This window comes from Stegostoma tigrinum, chromosome 33, assembly GCF_030684315.1.
Source record: "Stegostoma tigrinum isolate sSteTig4 chromosome 33, sSteTig4.hap1, whole genome shotgun sequence".
Taxonomy (NCBI): domain Eukaryota; kingdom Metazoa; phylum Chordata; class Chondrichthyes; order Orectolobiformes; family Stegostomatidae; genus Stegostoma; species Stegostoma tigrinum.
This window is the reverse complement of record NC_081386.1, coordinates 13410371-13426989: the sequence shown is the minus strand read 5'-3', so window position 1 is coordinate 13426989 and position 16619 is coordinate 13410371. Positions and strand designations below refer to the sequence as shown.

The window sequence follows — 16619 nt, the reverse complement described above, 5'->3', positions numbered from 1 at the left end:
ATATCTTGGCATAGAGAGTTTAAGTGCCCATTGAGGTCATTTCACATGTATGGCTTGGCATTGAAAGTTGTGAGGGGTCAGGTGTGGGTGGGAGATATGATGAACATGGGGAGTACGTGGGAGCTGTAAGTTTGGAAGGGCATAAGGAGTGAGGGGTAGAATGAGGGGTAATATCATGTTTCATTTTGAAACTTTATGACCATTCTGGAGGTACAGGCAGGTCTTCCGTTTAGCCTTCCGCAGTACCCAACGTCGTTCACTTTCAGTCTGGAGCCATCTGTCTCGAGCGTGGCAATTCCTGGACCAAAAGGGCAATACCTGGCCAACAGTTTTTTAAGAGTTTTGCTTGTGGAGCTGAGAATTATCCTGACCCTGTACATTTAACTTGAAGGGAAAAAAAATTCAGGATCAATACTTTTCTTGATTCTATGATTATTTGCATAATTGAACCGTCTACATGCTTGCTTCGTACTTACTATCCCTAAGTCCTAGTAATCTCTCTTTCATGTACTCTATGTACTATACTGAGCAATGTCCTTTATCACTGCACACTAACAACATAATTCACACATAATTAACATTGCGGATCTGTTTCCTTAACTATAAGGAGAGGATGTTGTTGGCATGGAGACAGGAGAAGGAAACTCATTGGATTGGATACCTCGCCAAGAAAGAGGAAGTGGGTGGCATGTGACAGCTTTACAATGGGGAATCAAAGACCTTAGAGAGACAATTAAGATTGTAAGTGCAAATTGAACTTGAAGATGTATTTGACAAAAACAAAATAACAAATGTAACCTACTTAAGGTAAGACGAGGGAAAATGAATACTTTTGATATGGGTGAATACAGCAGAACTGGTTGTCTAGTTCAGTATGAAACTAGATCAATATTTGGCAAAGCGAATTATTGCAGGGCCAATAAGATAGAACCACATGCAGCAGTCTTTGAATCTCAAATTAAATGCGATGGATGACATGATCCACCTGTGCTGGTTCGATATATTTTCAGTTTGAGATCTGACTGTATCCAAGCTGTCCATACAAGATTGGCAAAAATGTGGCTTTTAAAGAATTTGAAGTGTGGATTTCAAAAGAAATGTCTCCAGAAAGATTCTTAATGGGCTGAATCTTAGGTGTTTTTTCTTGGCTAAGTGTCGAGTTTCATTGAGAAGTGAAGGTCCAGTAAGTTTTCTCAGACAATTGTCCCAAATGCACTTCATTAACTAACCATCCCAGACCTGTGGCGCCCGTATCTGCCGAAGCTAGCCTAATTCAACCGCTTGCTAAATCTGAAAGTGCTCATCATTGCTTCGGCATCCAGAATGCACCAGCATTCCTGTTGATGGTACCAACTTTAAAAGGGTTTTGTATACCTGAACAAGCACGCTCAGTACGGGACTGCCCTGAGGTTGTTGACTTGCTCACCGAGCTGGCTTGTTTTCGTTCAGATGTTTCGTCACCATACTAGGTGACATCATCAGTGAGGCCTCTGATAAAGCAATGTTGTTCTACTCTGTTTGGTATTTATACTGTCCGGTCTGTTATGGTGAGTGGTGTCATTTCCAGTTTTGATCTGTATGGGTTTGTATATGGCGTCCAATTCTATATGTTTGTTGATTGCAGTGTGAGTGGAAAACAATGCCTCTAGGAATTCCCGTGCGTGTCTATGTTTGGCTTGGGCTACAATGGTTACTTTGTCCCAGTTAAACTGATGGCCTTCATCGTCTGAGTGTACTGATATTAAGCAGAGTTCATCTTGCCATTTTGTTGCTAGTGGATGTTAATGTATTCTGATGGCTAGTTTCCTTCCAGCCTGCCCAATGTGATGTTTGTGGCAGTTGCTGCATAATATTGTGTAAACTACATTGGTTCTGCATTTTGTGGGAATGGGGTCTTTAATCCATGTGAGTGTTTGTCGTAGAGTGGCTATGGGCTTGTGTGCCACCATGATTACTAGTGGTCTTAGGAGTCTTGTTGTCCGTTCTGACGTGGGGCAGTGTAGTCAGTGTGTTAGGGCGTACTGTGTCCTCCTGTTGTTGTCTGTTTAGTAGGCGTCTGTGGATGAAGTTGTGGGGTTATCTGTTTATAGCAAGGATTTTGTATCGGTGCTCTTCCTCTTTACTGCATAGTTCCAGAGTGTTGCAGTGTGTCCTGGCCCATTTAAATAGTGTTCTAATGCAGCTTTGTTTGTGGATGTTGGGGTGGTTGCTGTGGAAGTTGAGGATTTGATCAATGTGGGTTGTTTTTCTGTATACTGAAGTTTAGAATTGGTCACACGCTCAACTCTAATGTCCAGGAAAGGGAGTGATTGTTGTTTTCTTCTTCCCTTGTGAATTTAATCCCTGTGAATTTGCTGATGATGAGATGGTGGGTCTCTTATAATTTGTTGGGTTTAATAGTGACAAATGTGTCATCCACGTACAAGATCCACAGTTTAGGTTGAATGCAGGGGTCGGTGGTGTGCTCTCGTCTTTCATGGCTGCTTCTGCATTGAGTCCTGAGATGGGTGACCCCGTTGGTGTACCGTTGATCTGTTTGTATCCTTCACCATCAAAGAAGAAGTGTGTGGTGAGGCACAGTTTGAGTATGTTATCATTGCTGATGGAGTTGCTGGTCTGCATTGCTGCTTCCTCTAGTAATGTGGCCAGTGTTTCTTTGGCTAGTGGGATATTGATAGATGTGAATAAAGCTGTGATGTTAAAGGATACCATAATCTCTTTGTTGTTGATTTTTATGTTCTTCAGCGTATTGGGGAATTCTTGGGTTGTGTGGATGGAATGGGGTGATCCATCGATTAGGTGTTTCAGTCTCTGTTGTAGCCCTTGACCAGTTGGTGAGAAGCTGTGTCTGGTTGGGAAACAATGGGTCTGAGGGGGATGTCTAGTTTGTGTACTTTTGGAAGTCCATAGAAGCGGGGGATGGTCGTGCCTTCTAGTTTCATTCTAGTTTCAAGATGTATCCATCTTGGTTATCTGTCCTGCACCCTTTCCTCTCTTCAGTGTCTGGGTGATCTGATGACCTAGCTGCGGCGTTGGGTCTTTTGCCACCTGTTGGTAAGTGTTTGTATCTGTGAGCAGTACCTATACTTTCTTAACGCAGACTGGCTTATTCATAATGATGGTCATGTACCTTTTGTCTGTTGGTAGGATTACAATGTCCTTGTCTTTCTTGAGTTTATCTAGTGCTTTTCTCTCTGATGTGCTCAGATAGTCCCCTTTGTTCCTTCTGTGTAGTGTGGGGATGATAGTTTGTTGGATGGCTTGCTCTGTTTCGTCCATGAGTCTATTGTCTTTTAATGTAGCCTGCAGGGTGGCCATGAAGTCTGGTCTGTTCGCACCTTTGAGGTTATAGTTCAACGTGCGTAATAGGACAGTGTTCTCAGTTTGTGTGTGTCTGCTGGATAGGTTTCTTATTGATGTGTCCAGTTTGTTGTTGTCCTTGTCTTTGTGGTGCATCAGTTTAGTAAGATTCTCATGTAACTTGTGTCGCTCCTCAGATTTAGTTTTGCATTGATTGATGGTGATGGCCTGTTCGAGGGTTGTATCTCACTGCTGGTCCATAATGTTTAGTTATTGTGATTTTTGGCGTGCAATTTCCCGTTCATACCTGTGGAGTCAGTTATGGGTATCATTAATCATTACTTGTAGCATTCTGTGTCCGTTCTGTTCAGCTATTCTATATGCCTGTGGATTGTTGGGTGGAGGTGTATACTTCACGCTGCAGGGCAATATCTGGTTCCTGAGGCAATCATGGGGCAAGTGAAATTGTTCGCAGGTAGAGCTTAGTTGGTTGCTGAAGGTTTCCCATTGTTGGGCAATTTTTAGCATGTTAGGCCCATACATGTCTAAAGTCTTAGCACAGATTTATAGCTTGGGTTGAGGGTGAGGTTGTTGACTTGCTCGCTGAGCTGGCTTGTTTTTGTTCAGACGTTTTGTCACCAAGCTAGGTGACATCATTAGTGAGGTGTCCAATGAATAACTGCCCTGTATGCCTCCTGACAGTTGCCCCAAACACAGCAGAGAAGGGCAAATTGGTGCCCCACTTTATGGGCAACCAGCTGGAGGTTTTAGTGTGTGTTTAGAAGAGGCTTCAGAAGTGACTATGCCACCAGACACTGCCAACCTGGTCTGAGGTTGCCCCCCAAGGTCAGTGCAGTCTCTGCCCCTTGAAGGAATGCCTAACACTATAAGGTCAATGAAATTCTCAGATCTGCCAGGGTAGGTGCCACCACCTTGTGTCTGCCATTATGCCCTCACTTTGTTTGTGTTACTGTGCACATCTCCCATCAAAGTTCATAATGTACCACTCTCATTGTTGCATGTACCATTTTCCTTTATTGGCTGTCATCGACCCCAATGCCTCACACAAGTAATGCCGCATGCCCTCTGTAATGCCTACTCGCTCACCTTGGGAGAACTCACCAATTTTCTCCCCAGCTGCACCAGCACCAACAGCTGTGCCAGCCATTTTCATCTACCTTCATATTGTCCTTTCTCTCACTGCAGAATGAAACATCCACAACAGGACAGAAAGAGCCGAGACAGGTGCTGGGGTGCCTAATGTTTGCCTCTTCACACCTTACAGGGAGATGAACCTGGCCCTGACATGCAACCTGTTCCAGTCTGTGAGCTGGGTGCCTGACACAATGTATAACTGGCAGCAGTATTTGAATACTAGCTGCTGGTGCTGGTGATGGCCTTGTGGTATTAGTGCTGGACTGTAAATCCAGAGATCGAGATAACATACTGGGGACTCAGGTTCAAATCCTGCTGTGGCAGATGGTCGAATTTGAATCTGGAACTAAAAGCCTAATGATGACCATGAATCCATTATTGATTGCTGGAAAGACCCATCCAGTTCACTAATGTCATTTAGGGGAGGAAACTGCCATCCTTACCTGGTCATGTAGCTCAAGACCCACAGCAATGTGGTTGGCTTGAAACTGCCCTCTGGGCAATTAGGGATGGGCAATAAATGCTGCCTAGCCAGTGACACCCTCATCCCATGACTGAGTAAAGGAAAAAAAAGTGCAAAAGTGTAAGTGGATTGGAAATGCACCATGCTGATAGAGGGGGGCTTGCAAGTGATCAGTGCTCAGGTCAATGGATGTGTAACGCGTACAGCCAGTGCCCAAGGAGGGTGCGCTCAGATGCTGGTACTAGGTGCCCAAGTTGTGGCAAGCTGGAATCTTGGGAGGCGCTCAGTTCCTGGCATCTAATTTGTTTATGGTAGTGTAGGAGGCTTCATATTAAAGAGGCATGGTCTGCAGTTGATTAGTTTGACAACTGTTGTATATTTATGTAAATAGGGTAGACTGTCACTTCAAAGAGGTGATCATGTGACAATGTAACCTTGCTGCCTGCAGAGCGAATACGTCCCTGATAAAGCTCCTGCTGTTTAATGTACTGGCATCCTCATCCATCTTGGATCTTAACAGCTAGAAGTAATAATTCCTCTGAACAGGCACATTGTCCATTGCCTGGTGAGAATCCTGTCTCAATGTCTGAAACTCCATTAGAAAGAGCAGCTGATTGTTCTTGATGTCAAATTACGCCTCACTTGACTTCCCAAGTGATTGTCCCAGATTTCTTGCTGTCATTCAGGCCCCTATAAAATTCCATATGATCATTCTGAACGTATCAGAATGATAGATGAAAAAGACAGATTACTCAATTTAACCTGCCCCATGCATATAATAGTTAGCTGGAGCATTATTACTATAATCTTGCCATCCACTAGCACCTTGCACTGCTCTCCCACAAACCTCTACAGACATTCAATCTCTGGGAGAGGCAGTAAGAAGACAACAGTTAATAGGAGCAAAGGAATCTTGGAAAACTGCCTTGGTGACCCTTCTCAGATGATTAAAACCAATAGGGGAGATGAAATGCAGCATACAAATATTAACTATTAACTGAAAAAGTACAATAGTTACAAATAATCATAACAGAAGCAATCTGCTACTTTTTTTTGCCACACTGCCTCTGTTGCTTGAATTCCAAAAGTAAGGATAGGTCTCTTAACTATTGTAGCATTATTATCAATAACCTGATTGTTCCCGAATGCTTGGTTTGTGTTAAACAGAAATGATCAGTTGGCAATGTGTGTTCAAGTAATGTAACATTTAATCCACGTGAAGAATGAATATTTAATAGACAGGTCATTTTAGCCATTTTCAGTGTCAAAGAATATCAGTGCTCCAATGAAACAGGATATTGTAAATGTCAGTAGCAAATGAGACATCTAGCAAAGTGCTTGAATTTATTTCTTTGCTGAGAGACTAACTTAGTGTATTGTGCAACATCAAAGTTTTACATATACTCTCAATGAATCTGTACCTTGATTTCAAAACTGGAAGGAAACTAAGTGTGCTACCAGAGTTTGGGAATTAAAGACAGATAAATTATATGCGGTGGTTCAAAAGTAAGGCAAGAGTTGGACAAACTTACAGTTTGCCACATCTCACATCAAGCCCCTCAATAACTGTTTGGGTGAAAGCTGATGAAATCATAGAATCCCTACAGCGCGGATGCAGGCCATTCAGCCCATCAAGTCCACTTTGGCACTCTAAAGAACATTCCACCCAGACCCATCTCCCCCTGCCCTATCCATGCAACCTGGTATTTCCCATGATTAATCTACCTAACCTATGGGCAATTTAGCATGGCCAATCTACCTAACATACACATCTTTGGACTGTGGGAGAAAACCCACACAGACCTGTAAAAATGTGTAAACTCCACGCAGACAGCCACCTGAGGGTGGAGTTAAGCCCAGGTCCTTGATGCTGTGAGGCTACAGTGTTAACCACTGAGCCATCCTGAGAATATGTAGATGGATAACTTTTGATCAAGACAACATCAGAATGCATGCATGTATGTATGTTTTTGTTTCAGATTTGTTCATGGGATGTAGGCATCATTACTTGGGCCAGCATTTATTGCCCCATCCCTAGTTACTTTATGGGAAGGTGGTGGTGAGCTGCCTTCTTGAACCACTGCAATCCATGTGCTGTAGGTAGACCCATAATGTTGCCAGATGGGGAATTCCACAATTTTGACCCAATGAGACTGCAGGAATGGGGATATTTTTTCTGTCTCACTGCTTTCTGAATCTGAATGTTATAATAAATTATCAAAAAATCAGAAGCGAAATTTTAAATGCTGGAGTAAGATGCAAGAAAACTGCATCGGAACCATTTGCAGCTGAGAAAGACCAAGCTAGCATTTCAGACTGAAGTCTGTCCTGATTCTGAATAACAAAACCATAGCCTACCGACTGCAGAGCAGCTGGACCTGATATACATTCTCAGTACCTTATTTTTGTTTTATTTAGGACCATTTAGCGCTTGTATTATTTAAAATGGTACATTCATGTATGTGCATGGGTGGCACTGATTATTCCCATTGCTCAGGGTTTGATATGAAACTGGGAAATAGAGGGAGAAAGCATTTGGTATTTTTTTTCTCTTCCTCTTGTTCTTACCAATGCTCAATAATGTGTTCATAATGCAGGACTAGCTTCTGTGGAGCAGCAAACTAGATTTGTGGCAGCAGGCCAGAATCACTTAGATCATTTTACCAGGGGCATGTAGGGAGCAGTTGGAGATCTGAGGTGCCCTCAGAGAACAGCTCTTTCTGCTCCAGCGCATTACACAGTGTGACATTTCTCTCACAGTTGTCCCTGTACATCCTGGCTAGCGACATAAAAAAACACTCATTGTCTACAGATATAAAATCAGTTTAGCTACTGCCGGGGTCAAACTGCTGTCAATGAATTCAACTGTAATTCTGCTCTTATGAAAAGCGCTTAAGCTCCTTGGAGATGAGCAAGTGTGGGCTTTATGTAGGGTCAAATTGTGGTCAAGACGCTCTCTTGTAAGAAATCACTCTGGTGAAAATGCTCGTATAGTTCGTCACGTGTCTCCAAACAGATGGTAACTTTTTTCTTTTTAAATTGAAGGGAAGGTTTTTGAAAGCAATTAACCCTTGCTATCAGTGTAAATATGTAAGAGCTATTAACCCCGTGCCCTTGCCCCATTATGCAACTGCTGGTGCACTACATGATCAGTTCTGTTTTTTAAAAGAGCTGTCCCAGAGAGGCAAACAGCAAGAAGTTATTGACTGGTGATAAATGACATGATTGGAGGAAAAGATGGCATATTTAAGCTGCCTTCCCAATTTCAAGAGACCCCTATTGCTACATAAAAAAAAGCTTACACTGTGTAAATCCTTTCGCAGCAAAGCTATTACTTTATTCACAGAGAAAAGCCGCTTGTTGTGGAATTACACACAAAGCACAGTAATGGTATTCAGCAAAAACTGCAGCTGTGACATGATAGAATGGTCTGTACTTATTCTGTTTCAGATACTTTACTGTGTGCTTCCCTGCTGCTGCTGTTAACTCTTTGGAAGAGATTTAGCTTCTCTGGACCACATTGAAATGTGGAGAAATGCATTTTTCTAAAACAGCATTGTTAAATTGTTTTTGGTGGCTCTTTCACCTGCCCATTTTAGATCATCCGTAACTCCACTTCATTTTCAACAATATTCGTGGAATGGTCTATGTGGGTGTCTAGTGATTTATTTATTTATTTGTGAATAATTGTTAGGTACAGGAAATAGTTTCAATGGCCATTTAAACTTGAGATTCAATCTGCTTGATGTAGTGCCCTACTTGTAGAATGCCTATCTGCTCAAAATTGGTTTTGTTGATCGATTGGAGAAAATTCACCATCTGAATCAAATCTGTTTTTATGTGTTGAAATAATTCAATGAAGCCAGTAGCCCGTCACCAAGTCACCCTTTATTCACACATGCATAGTACGTGGAACTCTGACCAACTAGCTTACGGCCAGTCAGTAAGGAGACTCTCTGACACGCCTGTTCATAACCGTCAGCCAGGGGTCCCTGATCGGCCCAGGTTAACAACCCCAATGAAGGAAGTCAAACTCAGTAAGATCCACCTGGACAACCCTATTCCAATCACACAGAGATAGTAAGAACTGCCAATGCTGGAGTCAGAGGTAACACAGTGTGGAGCTGGAGGAGGCACCATCAGAGGACCAGGAAAGTTAACATTTCAAATTGGGATCCCTCTTCAGCAGAAGGGTCCCGACCCGAAATTTAACTTTCCTGTTTCTTTGATATTGCCTGGCCTGCTGTGTTCTTCCAGTTCTACACTGTGTTATCCCATTCCAATCACTACGTGTGTAATTTGCAGCATTAGGTGTTTGACTGGAGAATGGAGGTTGTATGAAAAACTTATAGTTGATCCTGGGTTAGTATTTTTCTGAGGGTTGTCTTACATTAAATTTAGTAAAGATGTTGGCTCTAGAGATTGGAACTGTGTAACAGAATCTCTCACACATAAAGAAGAATGAATGAAAGGGAAGATTACAGGAAGGATGTGGAAGCATTGGAAAAGGTGCAGAGGAGATTTACCAGGATGTTGCCTGGTCAGCAGTGCAGGCCCTATGAAGAAAGGCTGAGGGACTTGGGTCTGTTCTCATTGGAGAGAAGGAGGCTAAGAGGGGATTTAACAGAGACATACAAGACGATCAGAGGATTAGATAGAGTGGACAGTGAGAGTCTTTTTCCGAGGATGATGGCTTCAGCTTGTATAAGGGGGCATAGCTACAAATTGAGGGGTGATAGATTTAAGACAGATGTCAGAGGCAGGTTCTTTACTCAGAGAGTGATAAGAGCGTGGAATGCCCTGCCTGCCAATGTAGTTAACTCAGCCACATTAGGGGCTTTTAAACAGTCCTGGATAAGCATCTGGCTGATGACTGGATAGTGTAGGGGGAGGGGCTTAAATTAGTTCACAGGTCAGCGCAACATCGAGGGTTGAAGGGCCTGCTCTGCGCTGCATTGTTCTATGTTCTATGAAGAGAGAAAGATATATAGAAAGGTTGACATAGGAGGAGACTCATATAGGAGCTAGACAAGCACAAATAAGATGGTCTATTTCTGTAATTCTTGGTAATATGTCTTCACAGATTGACCATGGACAGTACACATAGGAGAACAGGCCTTCCAATGCTTGAAGCTCACGTGTGACTATACAAGATGCAAATAATATATTTCCACTCGTGCAAGTTTATTTAGTGGGAATATTTATAAGCAGCTTAATGTCTGCCTAAAAAAAGTGCACATTAGAATTTATTGGAACATCTGTGTTAAATAGCTCTACATGAAATTGATTGGGTAACTACCAGGAGCAGAAACATAGAACATAGAACAGAGAACATAGAACATAGAACAGTACAGCACAGAACAGGCCCTTCAGCCCACGATGTTGTGCCGACCATTGATCCTCATGTATGCACCCTCAAATTTCTGTGACCATATGCATGTCCAGTAGTCTCTTAAATGACCCCAATGACCTTGCTTCCACAACTGCTGCTGGCAACGCATTCCATGCTCTCACAACTCTCTGTGTAAAGAACCCGCCTTTGACATCCCCTCTATGCTTCCCTCCAACCAGCTTAAAACTATGACCCCTCGTGTTAGCCATTTCTGCCCTGGGAAATAGTCTCTGGCTATCAACTCTATCTATGCCTCTCATTATCTTGTATACCTCAATTAGGTCCCCTCTCCTCCTCCTTTTCTCCAATGAAAAGAGACCGAGCTCAGTCAACCTCTCTTCATAAGATAAGCCCTCCAGTCCAGGCAGCATCCTGGTAAACCTCCTCTGAACCCTCTCCAAAGCATCCACATCTTTCCTATAATAGGGCGACCAGAACTGGACGCAGTATTCCAAGTGCGGTCTAACCAAAGTTTTATAGAGCTGCAACAAGATCTCACGACTTTTAAACTCAATCCCCCTGTTAATGAAAGCCAAAACACCATATGCTTTCTTATCAACCCTGTCCACTTTGGTGGCCATTTTAAGGGATCTATGTATCTGCACACCAAGATCCCTCTGTTCCTCCACACTGCCAAGAATCCTATCCTTAATCCTGTACTCAGCTTTCAAATTCGACCTTCCAAAATGCATCACCTCGCATTTATCCAGGTTGAACTCCATCTGCCACCTCTCAGCCCATCTCTGCATCCTGTCAATGTCCTGCTGCAGCCTACAACAGCTCTCTATACTGTCAACGACACCTCCAACCTTTGTGTCATCTGCAAACTTGCTGACCCATCCTTCAATCCCCTCATCCAAGTCATTAATAAAAATTACAAACAGTAGAGGCCCAAGGACAGAGCCCTGTGGAACACCACTCACCACTGACTTCCAGGCAGAATATTTTCCTTCTACTACCACTCGCTGTCTTCTGTTGGCCAGCCAATTCTGTATCCAGACAGCTAAGTTCCCCTGTATCCCATTCCTCCTGACCTTCTGAATGAGCCTACCATGGGGAACCTTATCAAATGCCTTGCTGAATTCCATATACACCACATCCACAGCTCGACCCTCATCAACTTTTCTAGTCACATCCTCAAAGAACTCGATAAGGTTTGTGAGGCATGACCTGCCCCTCACAAAGCCATGTTGACTGCATTTAATCAAGCCATGCTCTTCCAGATGGACATAAATCCTATCCCTCAGAATCCTTTCTAACACCTTGCAGACGACAGACGTGAGACTTACTGGTCTGTAAATGCCGGGGATTTCCCTATTTCCTTTCTTGAAGAGAGGAGTTACATTTGCCTCTCTCCAGTCCTCAGGTACGACTCCAGTGGAGAGCGAAGATGCAAAGATCCTCACAAGTGGCGAAGCAATTGCATTTCTCGTTTCCCAAAGCAGCCGAGGACAAATCAGGTCTGGGCCTGGCGACTTGTCAATCTTAATGTTTGACAAAATTTTCAGCACATCAGCTTCCTCTATCTCTATCCATTCTAGCATGCACACCTGCTCTTCAAAGGTTTCATTCACTACAAAGTTTGTTTCTTTCATAAAGACAGAAGCAAAAAACTCATTTAGGGCTTCCCCTACCTCCTCAGACTCCACACACAAGTTCCCTATGCTGTGCTAAACCCAAGATGATCTATTGTAATATGCATTGAGAGAAATTGTAGCATTTTAAATTAAGCTTGCTGAAATTCACTCTAACTGAAAATTGAGTTGACTTTGCCCTGTGCCTCTCTGGCGGGAACAACTCACAAAGGTGAGCCATCATGGAGTTGTAGAGATGTACAGCATGGAAAACAGACCCTTCGGTCCAAGTTGTCCATACAGACCAGCTATTCTACAGTCCCATTTGTCCCATTTGCCAAGATTTGGCTCGTATCCCTCTAATCCTTTCCTATTCATATACTCATCTGGATGCCTCGGGTGATATTCTAACCTTTTTGTCCATAAAATATAACAAGCCAATTTCTAAATTATTTGGGAGTAGACAATATGAATGGCACCACATTTATAAAAAACAAAGTTAAATCCATCTCATTGGACAGTCTATTCAGTAGGAGTACTCATTATATACTTGCATTCCCCTTGACTTGTGACTTTCAGTGAATCTGTGGTTACTTACATACTGGCACTCATAACTAGTTCATTTAGCAAAATTGTTAACTTGTAAGTAGGCTGGCCTGTATTTGTTTCCTGTCCAACAACATTTCAGTTTTAGAATTTTCATCTTAGTTTCAAGTCCTTTCATTGCCTCGTGCCTCCCCGTCTCCTCCAGTCTTACAAATCTCTAATTCTGACCTTGTGATTTTATTGCTGTGATATTGGTGACTGTGCCTTCACCTGCTTAGCTCTAAGCTTTGAAAATCTACCCCCTCTCCCCCCACCTTTAAAATGTTTGCCTTTCTAAATCTCTCATACTTTGAAAGGGTCATTACCACGTTTGCCAAAACATAAGATGCAGCAGCAAGAGTAAACCATCTCGCCGTTTAATGTGAATCTGGCGGATTGTTCCGTTTTCAATTTTACCACTCATTCCCTTCTTTGTTTCAGGGACCAAACATCTCTTTTATCTCAGTCTTAAGTTTGCATATCGCATGCATCCATGATCCTTTGAAGAGGACAATTATGAAATTTCCCAACCTTTTGAGTCAAGAAACTTTTAATCTCAGTTTTAAATGATCAATCCTCCTATCCAGAGTATGCAGCCACTACGTTCGAGATACCCCAGCCAATAGGAAACACCCTCTCAGGACCTGCGTTGTCTGTTGTTTTTTTCTACACAATCTTATTTGTCTCAATGAGGCTTGACATTATTTTCCATAATGTAAAATAACATAGTAAAACGACTTAAGGGATTTCCTACACATAGGGGAAATTGACTTTAGTCTCTGAAGAGATGAAACTTTTGAAGTTAGCCTCAGCCTTGCATTTACTCTTTGGCCCTTGAGCCGATACAACTGTGCATGTGGAGAATTGAACAGAGTCATAAAGTCGTACAGCTCTAAAACAGGCCCTTTGGTCCAACCAGTCCATGTCAAACGTGATCCCAAACTATTCCCACCAGCCTGCTCTTGGTCCATATCCTTCCAAACCTTTCCTCCTCATGTCCTGATCTAAGTGTCTTTTCAACATTGTAACTAAGCCTATGTACACTACTCCATCAAGAAGCTCACTCTACAGGCAACCCACCCTCTGTGTTCAAGAAGTTGCCTCCCATGTGTTTTAAATCTCTCTCTTCTCACCTTATGAAGGCATTCATAGCAGTACTCTACAAATTCTGCATCTGGAATTAGGTATGATAGTCTAAGGTTTTGGAGTAGATTTGTAGCTCGGGTTGCGGGTGTTGAGGTTGGTTGGCTCGCCAAGCTGGTTTCTTGTTTCGCAGATGTTTGGTTTCTATGCTTGGTAACATCCTCAGTGTAGCCCCTGATGAAGCGTCAGTGTGTTTTCCTGCCTGGTTTTTAAATTCTGGTGTCTGTTGAGATGAATTGCCTCACTTCCGGTTTTCCTTCACAGTGGAATTTATATGGGGTCAAGGTCAATATGTTTACTATTAGCATGCTTTGTGGAGTGCCATGCTTCCAGGAATTCTCGTGCTTTTCTCTCCCTAGCCTGTCCCAGGATCTCGGTGTTGCCCCGGTCGAAGTCGTGGTTCTCCTTGCACGTGTGGATTGAGATGAGTGAGTATTGGTTGTGTCTTTTTGTAGCCAGTTGGTGTTCATGTACTCTTTAGTTTCCTTCCTGTTTGTCCGATGTAATGTTTCTTGCTGTCTCCGCAGGGGATCCTGTAGATGACGTTGGCCCTGTCTATGACGGGGAGTGGGTCCTTAATTCGAGTGAGCACTCGTCGTAGGGTTGTCGTGGGCTTGTGTGCCACTCTGATGCCCTGCGGTCGTAGGAGTCTTGTGGTAAATTCTGACGTGATTTTGATATAGGGTAGTGTGATGAGTGTGTCAAGGCATGTAGTCTCTTTCTGATGCTGTTTGTGTAGGCTTAGTTTCCTTCCTGTTTCAGGTAGGCTTAGTTTCCTTTCCATCCGATGTAGTGTTTCTGGCAGTCTCTGCAGGGGATCTTGTAAATGACATTGGCCCTGTCCACACTGTAGGGATTCTATGGTTATTCTATTCTATGGTTAAATTTCTACGGTACCATGAACAAATATGAACTAATCTATATAAAACAAAGAACAGCAGATGCTGGTGATTTGAAACAAGCAAAAACACAAAGTGCTGGAGAATGTCAGTAAACCAGAAGCACCTGAGGAGAAAAAACAGAGGTAGGTTCTGAAGAAGGGTTAACTCTGTTTTCTCTCCAAAGATGCTGCTAGGCCTGTTGGCTTCCTCCAGCAATTTCTGAGTATTTTTTATTATTTGTTTAAAAAATGAAAATGGAAGTCTGACTCTGAAATTTTATTTTGCTGCAGAATGAATGATGTAAATTAAGATCATGTTCTGATACTAATGCTTTGTACCTACGCATTGGTAATTGAACGCTGCATGGAACTAAGTGTTATGCAGCAATTAAACGCCTCTTGTACGACGGTATTTCTTTTTATACCAGCCAGGAGGGATCTAGGTGAAGATTTCAGTAAGAGGCAGCAACAATTGGTCTCAGTATCCTTTGGAAAAGCGGATGAAAAAAGTCCACCAATTCTTGGGCCCCGAACCAAAGTCTACCAACATGGCTGATGTCGGGATGGAGTCAAGAAACTGACATACTGATCAGCCTTGTCATTTTCAGGTCTTGTCAGTCCATCCCTGAGGGCCAAGCTCCCAGACGTGGGCATCAAAATGCTTCACTTAGGGCAAACAATGGGCAGGACACAACCTCAAATGTATGGGCTTGAAAGACAGAAAAATCACCACTTACCTTTTCTCAATACAATGTCAGCAGAAATGAGCAAAGTATTTGCTTATTTTAAAACTCTGTTATTCATCAAAAGATTAAAAATATTTGTGGAGTTAAATAGCATGATTAGATTGCCTACTCCCAATTCCTCCGCCTTCATCGCAGCTGCTCCTAAGATGAGGCATTCCACTCCCAAACATCCCAGATGCCCTGTTATTTCAAGGACCACAACATTCCCCCTTTGGTGGTCGAAAATGCTCTCGACAGCATCTCTTGCATTTACCTCAGCCCTCACACCGCCTCCCCTCAACAAAAACAAAGATGGAATCCCCTCTGATGACATTGTCTCTCAATGACAATTTATCTCCACTGACTAGTTTTAAGGCATGTAAGGAATGTGCCTTCAATGCTTCAGCCTCATCCCACTATTAACTATCATAGCTATGGACCCACGCCATGGACAGGCCCAATGTCATCTTACCTGTGCCTATCATCTCCACTAACTCAGCTGGGTCCCATGGCAAGGAACTGATCACTGATGCCAATGGCTGCAGCTCTACAATGGTGGGTGAATCCAGTGTCTTTCCAACCTCTCCCTGACTCCATGCATGACTCCTGTCTCTAAACTCGGCTAGTTCGGAAAGTAACTCAGGCCTGAGAGTCAGGAGTGTGCATGTATAAAAGTGGCACCGGAAGGAGTGACCAGGAAAAACCATTTTGATGATAAGCCAACATTTGTGACATGTATGAAGTTTCCTGTAAGATGTCAGTGTGCAGAAGCTTAGCATTGTAATAATCATTTTGATTATCATTGTTTGCAGGTCAGACCATAGTTTTTTGTATGTTGTATTCACCCTTCTAAATAATCCAATTTCACTTTATTTGCAGTAAACGCTGAGTTCACTCTGACATGTAATGTCTGAAAGCTGCATTTTCCATCACACGCCTGACATTACCAACTCAGCAACTGTTTAAAAACCTGAAAACTTCACAAATTGCTGCAATAGAAATGTGATTGAGGTCATTGCTAACTAAATAAAACCCTCATTGATGCAGAAAAGTCTTTTAGTTACAAGGAGTGAATTCCAGTGAATACTGGCTGTGTTGCTTTGGATGGTATAGAAAGAATGATATTTATTGTTTGTTTTGTGCCTGCGTGGATATTTCAACGGCAGAGGTCTCTCGGAGACTGCAGATTGACCATGTTCTCTACAGGTTTTGTCAGAGTCAATTTTACTTCAAGACGTACCCTTAGGAATTTAGTGTATTCCATTAATTCAGCAAAACACACAAGTTTAGGCATATGAACACTGTCTACTGCTTTGTTGCTCATTGGGAGAAACCCACAGCACCAAGTGCATTCTACTTATTCCCATTTCCTACAGACTAAGGAGGTGACAATGGGAACCCA

The 16619-nt window shown here is 42.7% G+C and overlaps 1 long non-coding RNA gene across 1 annotated transcript; it reads left to right on the top strand.

The window, feature by feature from the left end:
* Positions 1-706: 706 nt before the first annotated feature.
* LOC125467162 (uncharacterized) lies at positions 707-16244 on the top strand. The gene is made up of 4 exons (XR_007250582.2): positions 707-807; positions 13972-14040; positions 14140-14268; positions 16097-16244. It is a non-coding gene; the product is annotated as an uncharacterized LOC125467162 (long non-coding RNA).
* The last annotated feature ends 375 nt before the right edge of the window (positions 16245-16619 follow it).